Here is a 14,194-nt window from a genome sequence, read left to right on the forward strand (position 1 = left end):
TTTAATAGCATCCTATCAATGGGTATTTCATTGTTTGCCATTTTTTTGCTGTTATTATAGGCAATGCTGTAGTAAAACCTTTTTGTATTGAATATGAACTATCACACTCTTTTTTTTTGACATTGCTCCTTTTTTAAAAAAATATTTTTTTATTTATTTGGCTGCAGTGGGTCTTAGTTGTGGCATGCAGGATCTTCCTTCCAGCACGTAGTCTCTCTAGTTGTGGCACGTGGGCTCTAGAGCACGTGGGCTTAGTTGCCCCGCGGTGTGTGGGATCTTAGTTCCCCCACCAGGGATCAAACCCATGTCCCCTGCATTGGAAGGCGGATTCTTAACCACTCGACCACGAGGGAAGTCCATCACACTCTTTTTTGATAATTTCCTTAAGAGAAGTTCACAGAAGTAAGATTATAGAACTAAAGGGTATGCACACTTTAATGCTGGATCAGTTTACATTCTGCCGGGGATGGATGAGAGGGTCACTAGTGAGACACATAGTTTCTGTCTCTACCGCTCTGAGCTCTTGTGTCTTGTATTAATTTTCATTTTTTTACTTCTAGTGAGTTTGGCCATTTTTTCATATGATGAATGTCTCTTTAAATCTCTTCTTTTGGGGATTGCCTATTTGTGGAAGCTTTTTTAATGTGAAGCTTTTTAATGTCCATTTTATAAGGTCAGACAATTCAAAGTATTCTAGTTTTATTAATGTCCACTTTCTCTTTCCTGTATTTTCCACCATTTCTGGATCTGACCTATGTTGTTCCCACCCCCTTCCCCCCTCATTGCACATTCAACATTGGGTCCCTGTCCCCTGGCCTGTCCCTGCTGTGGCCCATGGTCACAATGACCCCCCCACCTCACCCCCAATTGCCCCAGACATCCCTCAGGACTGGATCTGGTCCATATTTCAATCTTATAAACACTGGTGATAAGCCTGGGCTGAGCTGAGCACTGAGGGGTTAAAAATGAATGAAACACAACTGTTATTCTCAGAGCTGAGCATCTATTAGGAGAGTCAGACACGCCATACGTCACTAATGCAAGGCAGACTCTGAGATGTGCGCTAAGAGCAGTGAAATGGATCTGGAAGAGGAAATAACTAATTTTAACTCTTGGATCTCAGATGATTTCTTAAAGAAATTGAGGTTTGAGGGGAAAGGTATTTCAGGCAGAACAAACAGTCTACTATCAGGAGCAACCACTTATTAAATAACTGCCATGTGTCAGGTTGGGACATACGTTATTGCTAATTCTTCCAATAGCTACACACAGTAAGTATTATTCTATTTCACAGCTGAGGAAAGGAAGGCTTAGCAAGATTAAACAACCCACTTAAGGCTGTTGGGTTGTGTCAGAATGGGGATTTGAACCCAGGTCTGTTAACATTTCTTCGTACTCTTCCAATGACTGTTTGAACGAAAGTTGTAGGTTAGAGAGTGTGCAGAGCACAGGATTCTTGGGGGATCATGAGCTGGCCTGTGCCTCTTGTCCCTACTGTCCAGCAAGGCTCAATTCAGGTATCACCTCCTCCAGGAAGCCTTCCCTGACTTCCTCAGGTTACCTAGATGTCCACCCTTATCCCCCGCTCCCCTACACTTGTAGGCGTGACCCTGTGCCTTCCTTTCCCATGGACTTATTCACCGTATATGAATTGTCTACTCATCGGTTTCTCCCTGCTTGACAGTAAGCTCCTTGAGGGTGGGGCTATGTCTGGTCATCTTTGCATTCCCAATTTGTGAGTGACAGAGTGACAGAGTCACGGGGCACTGGGTGTGGAGAAGAGGGAATGAGCAGTTTCAAGGCAGCCTGGTAGGATTTGATGACAGGCAGGGAGGGAAGAAAGCTCTGAGGATGTAGGGTGACCTGGAAGAGGGGTGTGGGAGGAGAAGCAGGGTGGCTGGATGGTCCTCAGCCCTCCCTCAGGGGTAGGAGTCCAGGAGGGGGGGAGGCAATGCCATTTGAAGTTCATGGATCTAATGTCATCAGGGACCCAAGATAAAAGTAACATCGGTCTGTGGGTAAACTCCTTGCCTCTGGTCTGAAACACTCTGGGTCCAAGTTTCAGCTCTGCCACCTGACCCCCTTAGCACACGTGGCAATGTAAAGACCTGTCTGTGTCCCATTTTTCCTCACTGCTAAACTCAGGCTTTACTCCTACCAAGCTCCGAGGCTGGGAGTGGATGGAGCTGAGATAGTGTGGGCTCAGGGCTAACGTCACCATCCTACTTTCTCTCTGGTCATCTCCTAGCCTCTCAAGTTCTGCCTCAAATGCAGGGTGTAGGCAGAGCGTGTGCACTTCTACCGGGGGCTTGAACTAGCTCAGCCTGAGGCTGAGCTTGTGTTATTAAAAGATCTGTAGGTGAGGTTTTCGTTTATTTAAGGTTTTGGGCTCTGGGATCACGGGACCTGAGTCAAATCCCAGCTCCAGACTTAGTGGCTGTGGAATCTTGAATTTGTTACCTAACCACTCTGAGCTTCAGATTCTTCCCCTAAAAAACAGGGATGATGATGATTATTATTATAATAGTACGTGCCTCGTAGGGTTGTTTATGAGAGTTCATTGAGATAGTATATGACTTCTCATTAGACACAATAACTTCCACATTTCTCTGTGAGTCCCCTTGTGCTCTGACTTCTGTGCAGGACTCTGATGACTTCTCTCTTCCTCCCCACTACCGCCCATCCCTCCATCCCAGCCACACAGGCCTCCCTGCTGCCCCTCAAGCTGGCTTTCATCTTGGAGTCTGTGCGCTTGCTGTTTCCTTGGCCGAGCTTTTCTTCCCCGAGGCCTTTGCCAATCTTTCTCCCTCACTTCATCACATCTGCTCAATGTCACCTCCTCAGAGCAGTATCCCCGGATCTCCCTACTGAACTTGTTTTCCTCCAGCCCACACTGTCACTCCCTATCCCCTACCTTCTTTTTCTTGATTAGCCCTCACCTGGTGTAAGATTCACATTTATTCTTGTGTTGTCTCTCCCTCCTAAAACGTAAGCGGCCCGAGCACAGGGACCTGGTCTGTCACCTAGAAAAGCAACCGGCCCAGAGTAGGTGCTCGATAAATATTGGTGGAATGAACATGTGAACACACAAACTTCTTAGCACCTACTAAGAGCACACCCCATTAAGTGTTGGCTGTTGTGCCTCTCACCATTGTCACTATTACTACAGAAAAGCAGAGCTATTTGGGTTAGGCCATGAACTCTAGAGTGCCTGGGTTCAAATCCCAGCTCTGCCTTTTTCTACCTGTACAGCCGACTGTATGTTCCCTGGACCTCGCCTTCAGGGTGTTGTGACGAGGAGATGGGTCAATGGTGTGAGGCCCTAGGGCAGCGCGTGGGCAGAGGAGGTACGTCATCATTATCATGAATTCCATGTTTCACACTCAACCACACTCACCAAAACACTCAGGTTTTCAGAAAAATGGGTGCCAAACTACATTTCTCCCCTCTTCTACACTTTATGTTTTATTTTTGCTTTTTTAAAAAAATGGAGGTAAATTCAAACAACATAAAGTTAACCATTTTGATGTGAACGCTTCAGTGGCATTTGGTACATTCACAGTGTTGTGCAGCCATCAACTCTATAGTTTCAAAACATTTTCATCATTCTAAAGGGAAACCTTGTATCTATTAAGGAATCTCTCCCCAGACCTCTCTCCTTCCAGACCTTGGAAGGAAACCACTAATCTATTTTCTGTCTCTATGGGCTTACCTCTTCTGGATAAGATTTCATATAAATGGAATCATAGAATAGATGACCTTTTGTATCTGGCTTCTTTCACTTAGCATAATGTTTCTGAGGTTCATCCACATTGTAGCATGTACTGATATACTTTATTCCTTTTTATGGCTGAATAATATTCCATTGAAAAGATATACCACATTTTGTTTTTGCCCTTCATCCGTTGATGGACATTTGGGTTGTTTCTACCTTTTGGCTATCTATGAACATTTGTGTACAACAATCTGTTTGAATCCCTGTTTTCAATTCTTTGAGAAATATATCTAGGAGTGGAATTGCTAGGTCATATGGTAACTCTATATTTAACTTTTTGAGAGACTGCCAGACCATTTTCCAATGCGGCTGCACCATTTTACATTCCCACCGGCAATGTATGAGGGTTCCAATTTCTCTACATCCTCACCAACTCTTATTTTCTGACTTTTTGATGATAGCCTTCCTACTGGGTATGAAGTGGTATCCCTCTGTGGTTTTGATTTGCATCTTCCTAATGATTAATGATATTGAGCATCTTTTCCTTTACTGTGTGTTGTTGAACCAGAGGCAGGACTTGGCTCAATTGCCGTGCGTGAGGTTGTGCTTCACAGGCAAATGCATCTGGAGAATGCGATTCTTCCCCTTGGTTTTCCCTTCATCATCAGGGTGTGGGATTGGCTTTCTGGGTCCTGTTTCACTTCCATGTGTGGTGGAGGAATTGGAGCCCAACCTCCTTTGTTAAACAGGGACGTCAGCCGCTGACTTAAAGTGAGGGCAAGTGAGAAAGAGGAGTAGCTGGGTGCAGACTCCGAAACCAGATTACGGTTTTCTAAGCCTGGCTCTGCATCATCTATATGACCTTGGGCTGAATGAGTCAATGTCTGTCTCTGTGCCTCTGTTTTTTCTGTAACTGAGCTTAATAATAGTAACTGCCTCATGGGGTTGTTGTGAAGTTTAGATGAGTTACTATATGAAAGCCAGCACTCAGTCAGAGTCTGCTATTATTATCCCCGGCATTCTGTATTTCGGCTTCAGCTGGACACGGCCCATCAAGCTCATGTTTGTTCTGCTCAGCTCCCCAGCCAGGTCCTCCGAGTTCTTTATGGACCGTTTTCCGTTTGAACTACATAAAGACTCTCTTATCTGTTGTTTGTCTGTCTTCAAAGCGAAAAGAGTGTGGTTTCAGTTAATAGCTCCTCTTGTGTCTAAGCAAGAGTTTGATGAAACTCTTTTAAAAAATGTGCATCTCTGATCATCAGACACGGGGCCAGGAACACAGAATGGAAGAATTAGAATGTGAAAGGCCAGTTTAGTCCAGACCACAGCTGCATGGGCACTGCAGACGGAAAGGAAAACCTGCTTCTCCTTCCAACTTGGGCCTCCCGACACCGTCTCTGGATACTTCCTTGTCCTGCACTAGACTTGAGTCCCCTTGGCATGAGACTTGGCCAACCTAAACCCAACGTTGTAGAAAATCCTTCTGGGGAGCTCCACCTGGAACCTTTCCTAAGAATGGCTTCCTCTGCCTCATCTGCGTTTCCTTCAGCTACCCTGATTCTCTCACGCCCTCACTTCAAGTCTTGAAAATCTTAGGCAGGAAATCTCTTACTTTGGGGATGAGAAGAAAGTCACTTTGAATGTTTCCTTTAGCTATTCATTGCACAGCCTGTTTTCCAGCCCCAGTGAGCAAAAACTGTTTTAGATGGTGGGAAACATTCTGGCCAGGGCGGGGGAGCTGGGTACCGAATAGAGTGTGAGCATGAGGGCAGGAGTGCTGCCAGTGGCGGCATCACCAGTTCTGGGCTAAAGGGTGCATCTGGGGTGCTTGGTTGGGGCAACCACTTTGGGATAATCCTTTCATCCAGCAGCAGGAACTCTAGGGCTCTGGTCCAAATCCCAGCTGCATACGTGTAACCGTGTCTTCATCTGCGTAGTGGGTGAATGAATGCATTCTGTGATCAGCACGGTACCACGCCGGTTCTGATCAGCTTCAAGAGCTCTTCGAGCTCAGACTTTTCCAACCACTGACCCAAGAGAGTGCAGCCCGGGCTCTTAACTCGATGGGTACCTGTGAAGATCCATCTTGGCTTTCCCAGGGCAGGCCCAAGACTGACACGTGGTTCCCTACCCTACTCTCTGCGGTGCTCCAGAACTTCTTCCCGGGATACGCAGCTGTGCCCACCCGTCTCCAGTTTGGTAAATCAGGGGTGGGGCTGCAGAAATCTGGAAACCCAAGTTTTCCACAGCTTCAAATTCAAGTTCCTCTACTAGGCCTCACCTCAAATTACATATTGATTTAGATTCGTGGATTGTTTGTACCGTCAGTCACCGCTCTTCTCGCGTTGTCTGCAATAGTGACCTATAAGAGGCTGAGGGCTAATGCGGGTGAAAGCCTCAGATAGAGGCCATTGGCCCCAAAGCTATGACCTTTCAACCTCCAAAGCTGTGCCCATCTCCTTTGCCCTGCTGTCACATGGCGTGAGCTTCCTTCCTTTCCTCTTTGATCATCCTGTGGGAGAATCACACGGTGATTGGGCCTGGTGGTAGAGGGTAGGGGTGAGCAGGTTGGCAAGAGGGACACAGAAGTGCATCTGCAGGTACTTGAGTGGGGACTCAGACACCAACTATTACAGAAGCAAAGAAATATGTCCACACGTCTACGTATCTGTGCACTGAACAGCTGTAATGGGGCACCTATCCTGGATAGGCTCAGGGTTGGGTACAGGAGGGTCTATTCTTCATATTCCTCAAATATACCTGCCCTCCCTGCTTCTGCCTCAGCGCCTTCTCCTGGCTGTTTCCTTTGCTTAGAGCTCTCTCCCCCAAGATTTCTACATGCCTCACCCTCTGACCTCCTGTAAGTCTTTGCTCAAAATTCACCTTCTCAGTGAGACCCACCCCATTCCCCTGAGGCTCCTTTATTTTCCTCCAAATCATGTAACATCTTCTATAATTTTATTTATTGTTTATGTTTACTGCCCATCTCACACCACTACAATGTAAGCTCCCTGTGGACTTGTTTTATCACTGACGTATCCCCTGTGCCTGAGACAGGGCCTGCGCATCTCATAGTAAGCTTGCACCACTTATTTGCCGAATGAACTAATAAGTGACTGAATGACGTGTAAGGTACTTTTTAGCTTTAAGAAGCTGGGAATTGCATCATGAAGGGAGAGAAGACTGCATTTGGAATCAGAGGGCCTGGGATTGAGTACTAGCTTTGTCACTCATAAGCTAGGTTACCTGAAGAAAGTTCGCTGAAAACATAGGAGTCTCAGTTTCCTCATCTATAAAATGGGGTTAATAATGGACAATATTTGTTTTGTGTTTTCTGTGTTCCAGTACTCACCAAGCACACTGCCATCTTAACCAAGTTATAGTGGGACAATCTAATATTATGAGTCTCCTGATATGATACAATATTCAGTACACAGTATCATCTATGAAGCATTCTTGCCAAAAATATTTAACTTGAACCTAAACGAGCCTTTTGGCCTAACTTCCAGTTTACAGGAAAACCAGAGATAGAGAAACAGATTAAATACTGTCATGAAAAAAAAAAAAAAGACAAATTCAGAATTTGGGACGTTTTTCAGGACAACTGACTCTGGAAGAACATTCCTTCATGAAATTAATGATAAAGATGAAGGATTGTTCCAGATTAAAATACTATAAAGAGACATGCAATGCATGATTCTTGCTTGGAGTGTAGTTTAAGAAAGCATCATTTGGATAGGCAAAAACTAGAAAAGATAACACATAACCGGTTGAATGGATATATAAACATATATATATATTATAATGGTATATGTTGTAGCTGTACAATACACTGTACAATATTCTGTTTCAGTATATATTAATGTACTACTGCATCACACTACATAAATGTATCTCAAAAACATAATGTGAATTAATAAATCAGACCCAAAAGAAAAAAAAATCAGTTGGACATACATTTGAGAACATTTGAATATGGCCTGAGAATTTAAATGACATTAGGAAATCCTTGGGGGTTTTTTGTGGTTTTCTGTTTTGTTTTGTTTTGTTTTTTAAATTTTGCTGTGCTAACTGGCTTGAGTGCCGACCAGGGACTGAACCTGCACCCTCGGCAGTGAAATCTCGGAGTCCTAACCACTGTTCACATTGTCAGGTGTGATATGGTATTATGGTTCTGTAAAAGAATAGCCTCACTTTTAGGAGATTTCTACTGAAGCATTTTGAGATAAAGTGTCATGATATCAGCAAATTGCTTTATAATGGTTCTGTAAGATAGCTAGCTAGGTAGCTAGCTGAATGATAGATGTAAATAAAATCAGTATGACAAAGTTTACATCTGTTGATTCTAGGGGGTAGGTGTATGGGTGTCCATTGTACTGTGTGTTTTTCAATTTTTTGTATGTTTGAAAATTTTCATAATAAAAAGGTGGAAAAAAGATTCCATGGAGCTTCTTTGTTTACACAGTGGCAGGGATCAGGGAGAGGAACATCTGGCCCCAGACATGAGCCCGTAGTGGTTCCCCTGCCTGTCCTCCCTTCCCACACGTGGGTCCCTGGGCAGCCCCTCTGTCGCTTCTGTAAAGTGCGATGGCCAGTGACTTGTGTAATGTCCTGGAGGGGAGCTCTGTGTGTAGAAGAGACACTATTTGTGGTTACTTAAAAAAAAAAATTCTACTCAATTTATTTAAATAATACTTTGAGGAAAAACCCCTAATTTTCCTTAAGTTTTTAAAGTTCAACTGACAACTCTCATTATTTTATTTATAAATCCAGTAAATTTTAACAATCATTCTTAAAGGGGCTTTTTACATTTTGTTAATTAAATCCCCTTATATATTTTAAATCAGATTTATAAATGTAGCATATTTGGTTTTATTTATAAACACTTCAAATACCTAAAAATCAGAACATTCCCCAATACTAAAACAATCCTATTAACTATAATAAATTAAACTTAAAAATCCAGTGCATCTCAAGTTCTCATAAACATTCCAATATTGTTTATAAACCTAGTAAAAATCACAGATCTAAACAATTACTCAGTTATACATTTTAAATTGGAATCATGAAGATAATATACTAGATTCCTTAATGCCAACTCCTCTTAAACATTACAAACACTCAAAATGCCTAATATACACAAATCATTGCAAAATCTAATAGAAAAGTATTAATACTTAATTTGAACCCTTTCCAAGGTCAAAAGACACTTACTCATGGAGGAAACAGTAAAGTTGAACCAAGGAAGTTGTAGTTTCCATCACAGCGGACTGAGGTGTTACAGCAAACAGAGATTTTGCTGTGGACACAGGATCCAGTTTTCCTCATGACTCACAGATGCGTTGACTTGAACTCTTGCCTTGTAGAGGGGTTTGGAATCTCTGGGGTTGAAGGTATATAGCGCCCAAATCTCCCATCTGGTCTGAGCCTGCAACTTTCTGCACCAAGTTTGCTTTACCTTATTTATTTATTGCCCGATTCTCTTCAGAATCCCCCCACTCCCATATATTCTTCCCGTCTAGTAGGACCACAACTCTCCTGGCTATTTAATGATACACATTTGGATTCTGTTTCCCTAGTGGCTTTGTGTAGCTCCACACGCGGGATCACAAAAGTCACATTGGGGCTCTGAACCCACTTACCGTACTGTCTCTGTGACACACTAAGGTAGCAGATTGCCCAACAATGTCCCTGGGATAGGGCACAGGTCTTTTCTAACTCAAATCCCCCAAAACTGTCTTGGGTCTTGTCACCTCTTCACGGCTCTGTATGAGGGAGGGGCGGAAGGCTCTTTATCCATGGACCGCTGAATCTATATTCTCTTTCACGGCCTCTTGACCATTTTTCCCCTGTGAGTCCCTCAGCCTTAGGAGTATTTCCATGGTGTAAGGGTGAGTGGGGGACTGCCCTGGCCATCCAGTGGTTAAGACTCCGCAGCTTCCACTGCAGGGGGCATGGGTTCGACCCCTGGGTGGGGAACTAAAATCCTGCCTGCCCCATGGCACGGCCAAAAAAAAGGTGAGTGGGATCACTTAACTCTTCTTAAACCCCCTGATCCCAAATACCTCGTGTACATCTCTTCTTTCCTCTAAGGAATGTTTTAAATTCCTAAATTTTTAGAAGACAAATGCAGAAAGAGACTCCCGGATTTCTTTTATTTATCTTTTGACTTTTAGGAAACTATGAAGTATTTCAAACATGCAAAAAAAAGAATAAAAGTTAATATAAAGAATACTAGCATAGGGCTTCCCTGGTGGCGCAGTGGTTAAGAATCTGCCTGCCAATGCAGGGGACAGGGGTTCGAGCCCTGGTCCGGGAAGATCCCACATGCTGCGGAGCAACTAAGCCAGTGCACCACAACTACTGAGCCTGCACTCTGGAGCCCACGAGCCACAACTACCGAGCCCACGGGCGCCTAGAGCCCGTGCTCCGCAACAAGAGAAGCCACCACACTGAGAAACCCGTGCACCGCAACGAAGAGTAGCCCCCGCTCGCCACAACTAGAGAAAGTCCGTGTGCAGCAACGAAGACCCAACGTAGCCAAAAAAAAAAAAAAAAGAATACCAGCATACGCATTTACTACCCAGTATGTTAGAGTTTAGCGTTTTTCCATATTTCCTTCAGAGATACATATATATGTATGTATATATATAGGAAAAATATGAAAAACATTGTACAGTTGAAGCCCTTGCATACTCAGTCCTCATCTCATCCTCTTCTTTTCTCTCCCCTGAGGAGAGCACTATCTGGGATTTGGTGCTTAGCATTTTGTGTATACTTTTTTTTTTTAATTTATTTTTTTATTTATTTATGGCTGTGTTGGGTCTTCGTTTCTGTGCAAGGGCTTTCTCTAGTTGCGGCGAGCGGGGGCCACTCTTCATCGCGGTGCGCGGGCCTCTCACTGTCGCGGCCTCTCTTGTTGCGGAGCACAGGCTCCAGACGCGCAGGCTCAGTAGTTGTGGCTCACGGGCCCAGTCGCTCCGTGGCATGTGGGATCTTCCCAGACCAGGGCTCGAACCCGTGTCCCCTGCATTGGCAGGCAGATTCTCAACCACTGCGCCACTAGGGAAGCCCGTGTATACTTTTATACTTATATTTAATATATGCATTCATAACTAAGCATAAAATAGTTTTGCCAGGCGCCACAGCTGCAGAGCCTGTGTGCTCTGGGGCCCGCGTGCCACAATGAGAGATCTTGTGTGCCGCAACTAAGACCCGATGCAGCCAAATAAATAAATAAATAAATAAATAAATAAAATATTTTAAAAATTGGTAGGATGTGAATAATCCTGCTATTTAAAAAAAATAAAATAGTTTTACATATTTTTGAACTGTAAATAAATAACATAGTGCATCTTTCTGTAATGTACTTCTTGTATTCAACAACACATTTTGAGACTTATGCATGTTGATGCACATAGCAATAGTTCATTCCTTTTTTCACTGCTTTACAATAATCCATTGAATGAACATATCACAATGTATCCGTTCTTCTCCTGATGGACCTTTTGGTCATTTTCAATCTGTTTATACAAACATAATACATTGGTCATTCTTACTCACATCCTCTTGTGCGTGTGTGTGTGTGTGTGTGTGTGTGTGAGAATTTCTCTAGACTTTTTATCTAGCGTGGGGTTGTAGGGTCCTGCTGTCTGTGCCACTTGAATTTTGCTGGAGATGTCAAAGCTTGTACACTCTCTCCAGCAATTATGAGTTCCTGTTGCTCCACACACTGGACAATGTATTTTAGACTTGTTTCTCTTTTGCCAATAGTGATAGGCACGAAATGATATCTCTTTGTGGTTTAAAATCCCATTTCCCTGATTAACAGTGAGAACTGATTACAGATCCTTTACTGTGAGGTTTTCTTCTCCTGTGGCCAAGAGCAGGGGATAGCCCAGCTGTTTTAAGGTGGGGGACAGACACAAGGGTGGGAAGGAACTAATAGCTTCAACAACCATACAAAGGATGAATTTTGTTTTGTTATTCTGTAAATATACAGTGGTTGCCTCGGCTGGAGGAGGATCCAGCCGCCACGGCCACCCTGTTGCCTGCCTATCTTTTTTTTATCGCCCCTGCACTTCCCCCTCCAGCAAAGCTTCTCTCTCCTAATTGTCCATAACTGACCCGGAGTCTTAGATGAGGTTCACTGGGGTATCCTTGGCTCTGAAGGCGTGGTACCTGTATGGAAAGGTCTTTATCTCTAGCCAGTGTGTTTTGTTTGGTTATCAATTCCAGGTTGGAGCCACCTGTGTGGAATAAGCACTGCAAATCTGGACACACTGCCTCCAGATTTGTGCTAGCTTCCTCCCCTCTCTAAAAGCCAGGATTCTAAACACACTAGACGCTCAATGTTTCCTGGGGAAATGCAAAGACTTTCATGGAATTCTAATCAGTGAACAACATCACTTTTTTAAAATTTTATTTTATTTATTTATTTATGGCTGTGTTGGGTCTTCGTTTCTGTGTGAGGGCTTTCTCTAGTTGCGGCGAGCGGGGGCCACTCTTCATCGCGGTGCGCGGGCCTCTCACTATCGCGGCCTCTCTTGTTGCGGAGCACAGGCCCAGACGCGCATGCTCAGTAATTGTGGCTCACGGGCCCAGCTGCTCCGCGGCATGTGGGATCTTCCCAGACCAGGGCTCGAACCCGTGTCCCCTGCACTGGCAGGCAGATTCTCAACCACTGCGCCACCAGGGAAGCCCTTTGCTAATGTTTTAATTGGGCTGTTTCGTTTTTTACTATTGAGTTGCATGTATTCTTTCCAAAAAAAATTTTTTTTTTTCTGGCTGCGCCGTGCAGCATGCGGGATTTCTTTCCCCGATCAGGGATCGAACCCACTCCCCCTGCAGTAGAAGCGTGGAGTCTTAACCACTGGACTGCCAGGGAAGCCCTTCCATAAACATTTTCTGAGCACAAATTGTGTACGACGCGTGGGTAATGGCACTTGGGAGGAGAAATGCAAAGATGAATATGGTAAGATCCCTGCCTTTTAATTGCTTTCAGCAGAGATGCGAACAGTGAGTTCCCCTAGCACAGACCTGGCACTCTGAGAGTTCAGCAGAGGGAGGGAGACTGCACTTCTGGTGGAGCAATCTTGGGGCCCCGTGGAAGGAGTAAGCCTGGGACCCCATGTTGGAAGTGGGAAAATAGTAGGAATGGCCTGGCCAAAGCTTAAAGAGCCCCAGGGAGATGGTAAATCCAGGAGAATGTTGGGAATGGAGGCGGGGGAAAACAGGTGTGGGGCGGATGCATGAATGAGATGATACACAATTAAAAATTGATGAGATAAAGCTGCAGAATAACAACAGCAACAACGTGAATGGGAAGTTTCATCTGAGGATTTTAAGTGAAACTCAGTAGCGACCTGCCAGGAACTGTCCCCTAGATACAGCAACAGAGCAGTTGTACCAGTTTGTGGTGTGGCCTCTATTACTCAGGTGTGTGAGTGTGGCTGAGAAAAGTTGGCCTGAAGACCTTGGAGACTAGAGGTGTCCTGTTTCCTACTAGGTGACATCTACGTTAGCACCTGGACCACTCTGCAGAGCCCGGGACAACTGGTGGCCTGCCCCCTGCCCTTGGGGTCCTCACTCGGTTTGTCTGAGCCCACGGCTGGCTCTGCAGGCCAGGGCCTTAGCCTCGTGGTTTCTGGTCACGCCTCAGGTCATTTCCAACTGAGGTGAACTCTTGGGAAAAGTCACTGTGGCTCCCATCACTTTCCACCCCAGGCCAGTCAGAGAGCTGGCTCCCAGCTGGTAAACTGGCTGGGTAAACTGTTTCCTCAGTTTGGGAAGGAAAACAAGTGTGCAAAGCAATAGCTCATGTGCCCTGAAGCCCTACTGGGTGCCAAACACGTGGAGGAAACCAAGATTCAACCCTGATTCACAGAGAGCACTGGTCCGGCCACGATCAAACACACAGAGGTGTAAACAGCAGCCAAATTCCCAGGGTTGCTCAGAAGCGGCTACCCCTCAGGACTGAGGGGTGTTCATGGCGCGCTGGGAACAGCCTCTGGCAGCGGAGTGCTTTTCTAGGAGCATCTCAGGAGACTTGTGGGGAAATGGTGCTGTATTTCCCGTGGGCATGCTTGACGTTATGAGTGGGGTGCAGCCTGGAAGCTGGAGAGGCCGCAGAAAGCCAGAGCCAGCAGCAGTGCTGGTCACTTAGAAGGTACACGTGGCAACAGTTTTTGCAGTGCTCCTAGGGAAATCACCCCATCTGAGTGTCCGGCCTTCGATCCCCTGAGGATGTGTGTCCTGGTCACCTCTGCATCCTAAGTGCCCAACATGTGGCATCAGCTTGTAGCATTTGCCCTGTGATTTGAAACACTGAGAGAGTGTTTGCCCTCTCTTGTCACAGGCAAGGAGGACATCAGGTAAGGAGACCATCTGCTATGGCTACTTATGGATGGAATGTTGCCTTCTCAATAGTGGCCCCAAAGGCCAGGCCATTCAAGTGGTTTTTCCGTTTGTTGGTTTGTT

The sequence above is a fragment of the Balaenoptera ricei genome, chromosome 17 (genome assembly GCF_028023285.1).
Source record: "Balaenoptera ricei isolate mBalRic1 chromosome 17, mBalRic1.hap2, whole genome shotgun sequence".
Classification (NCBI taxonomy): domain Eukaryota; kingdom Metazoa; phylum Chordata; class Mammalia; order Artiodactyla; family Balaenopteridae; genus Balaenoptera; species Balaenoptera ricei.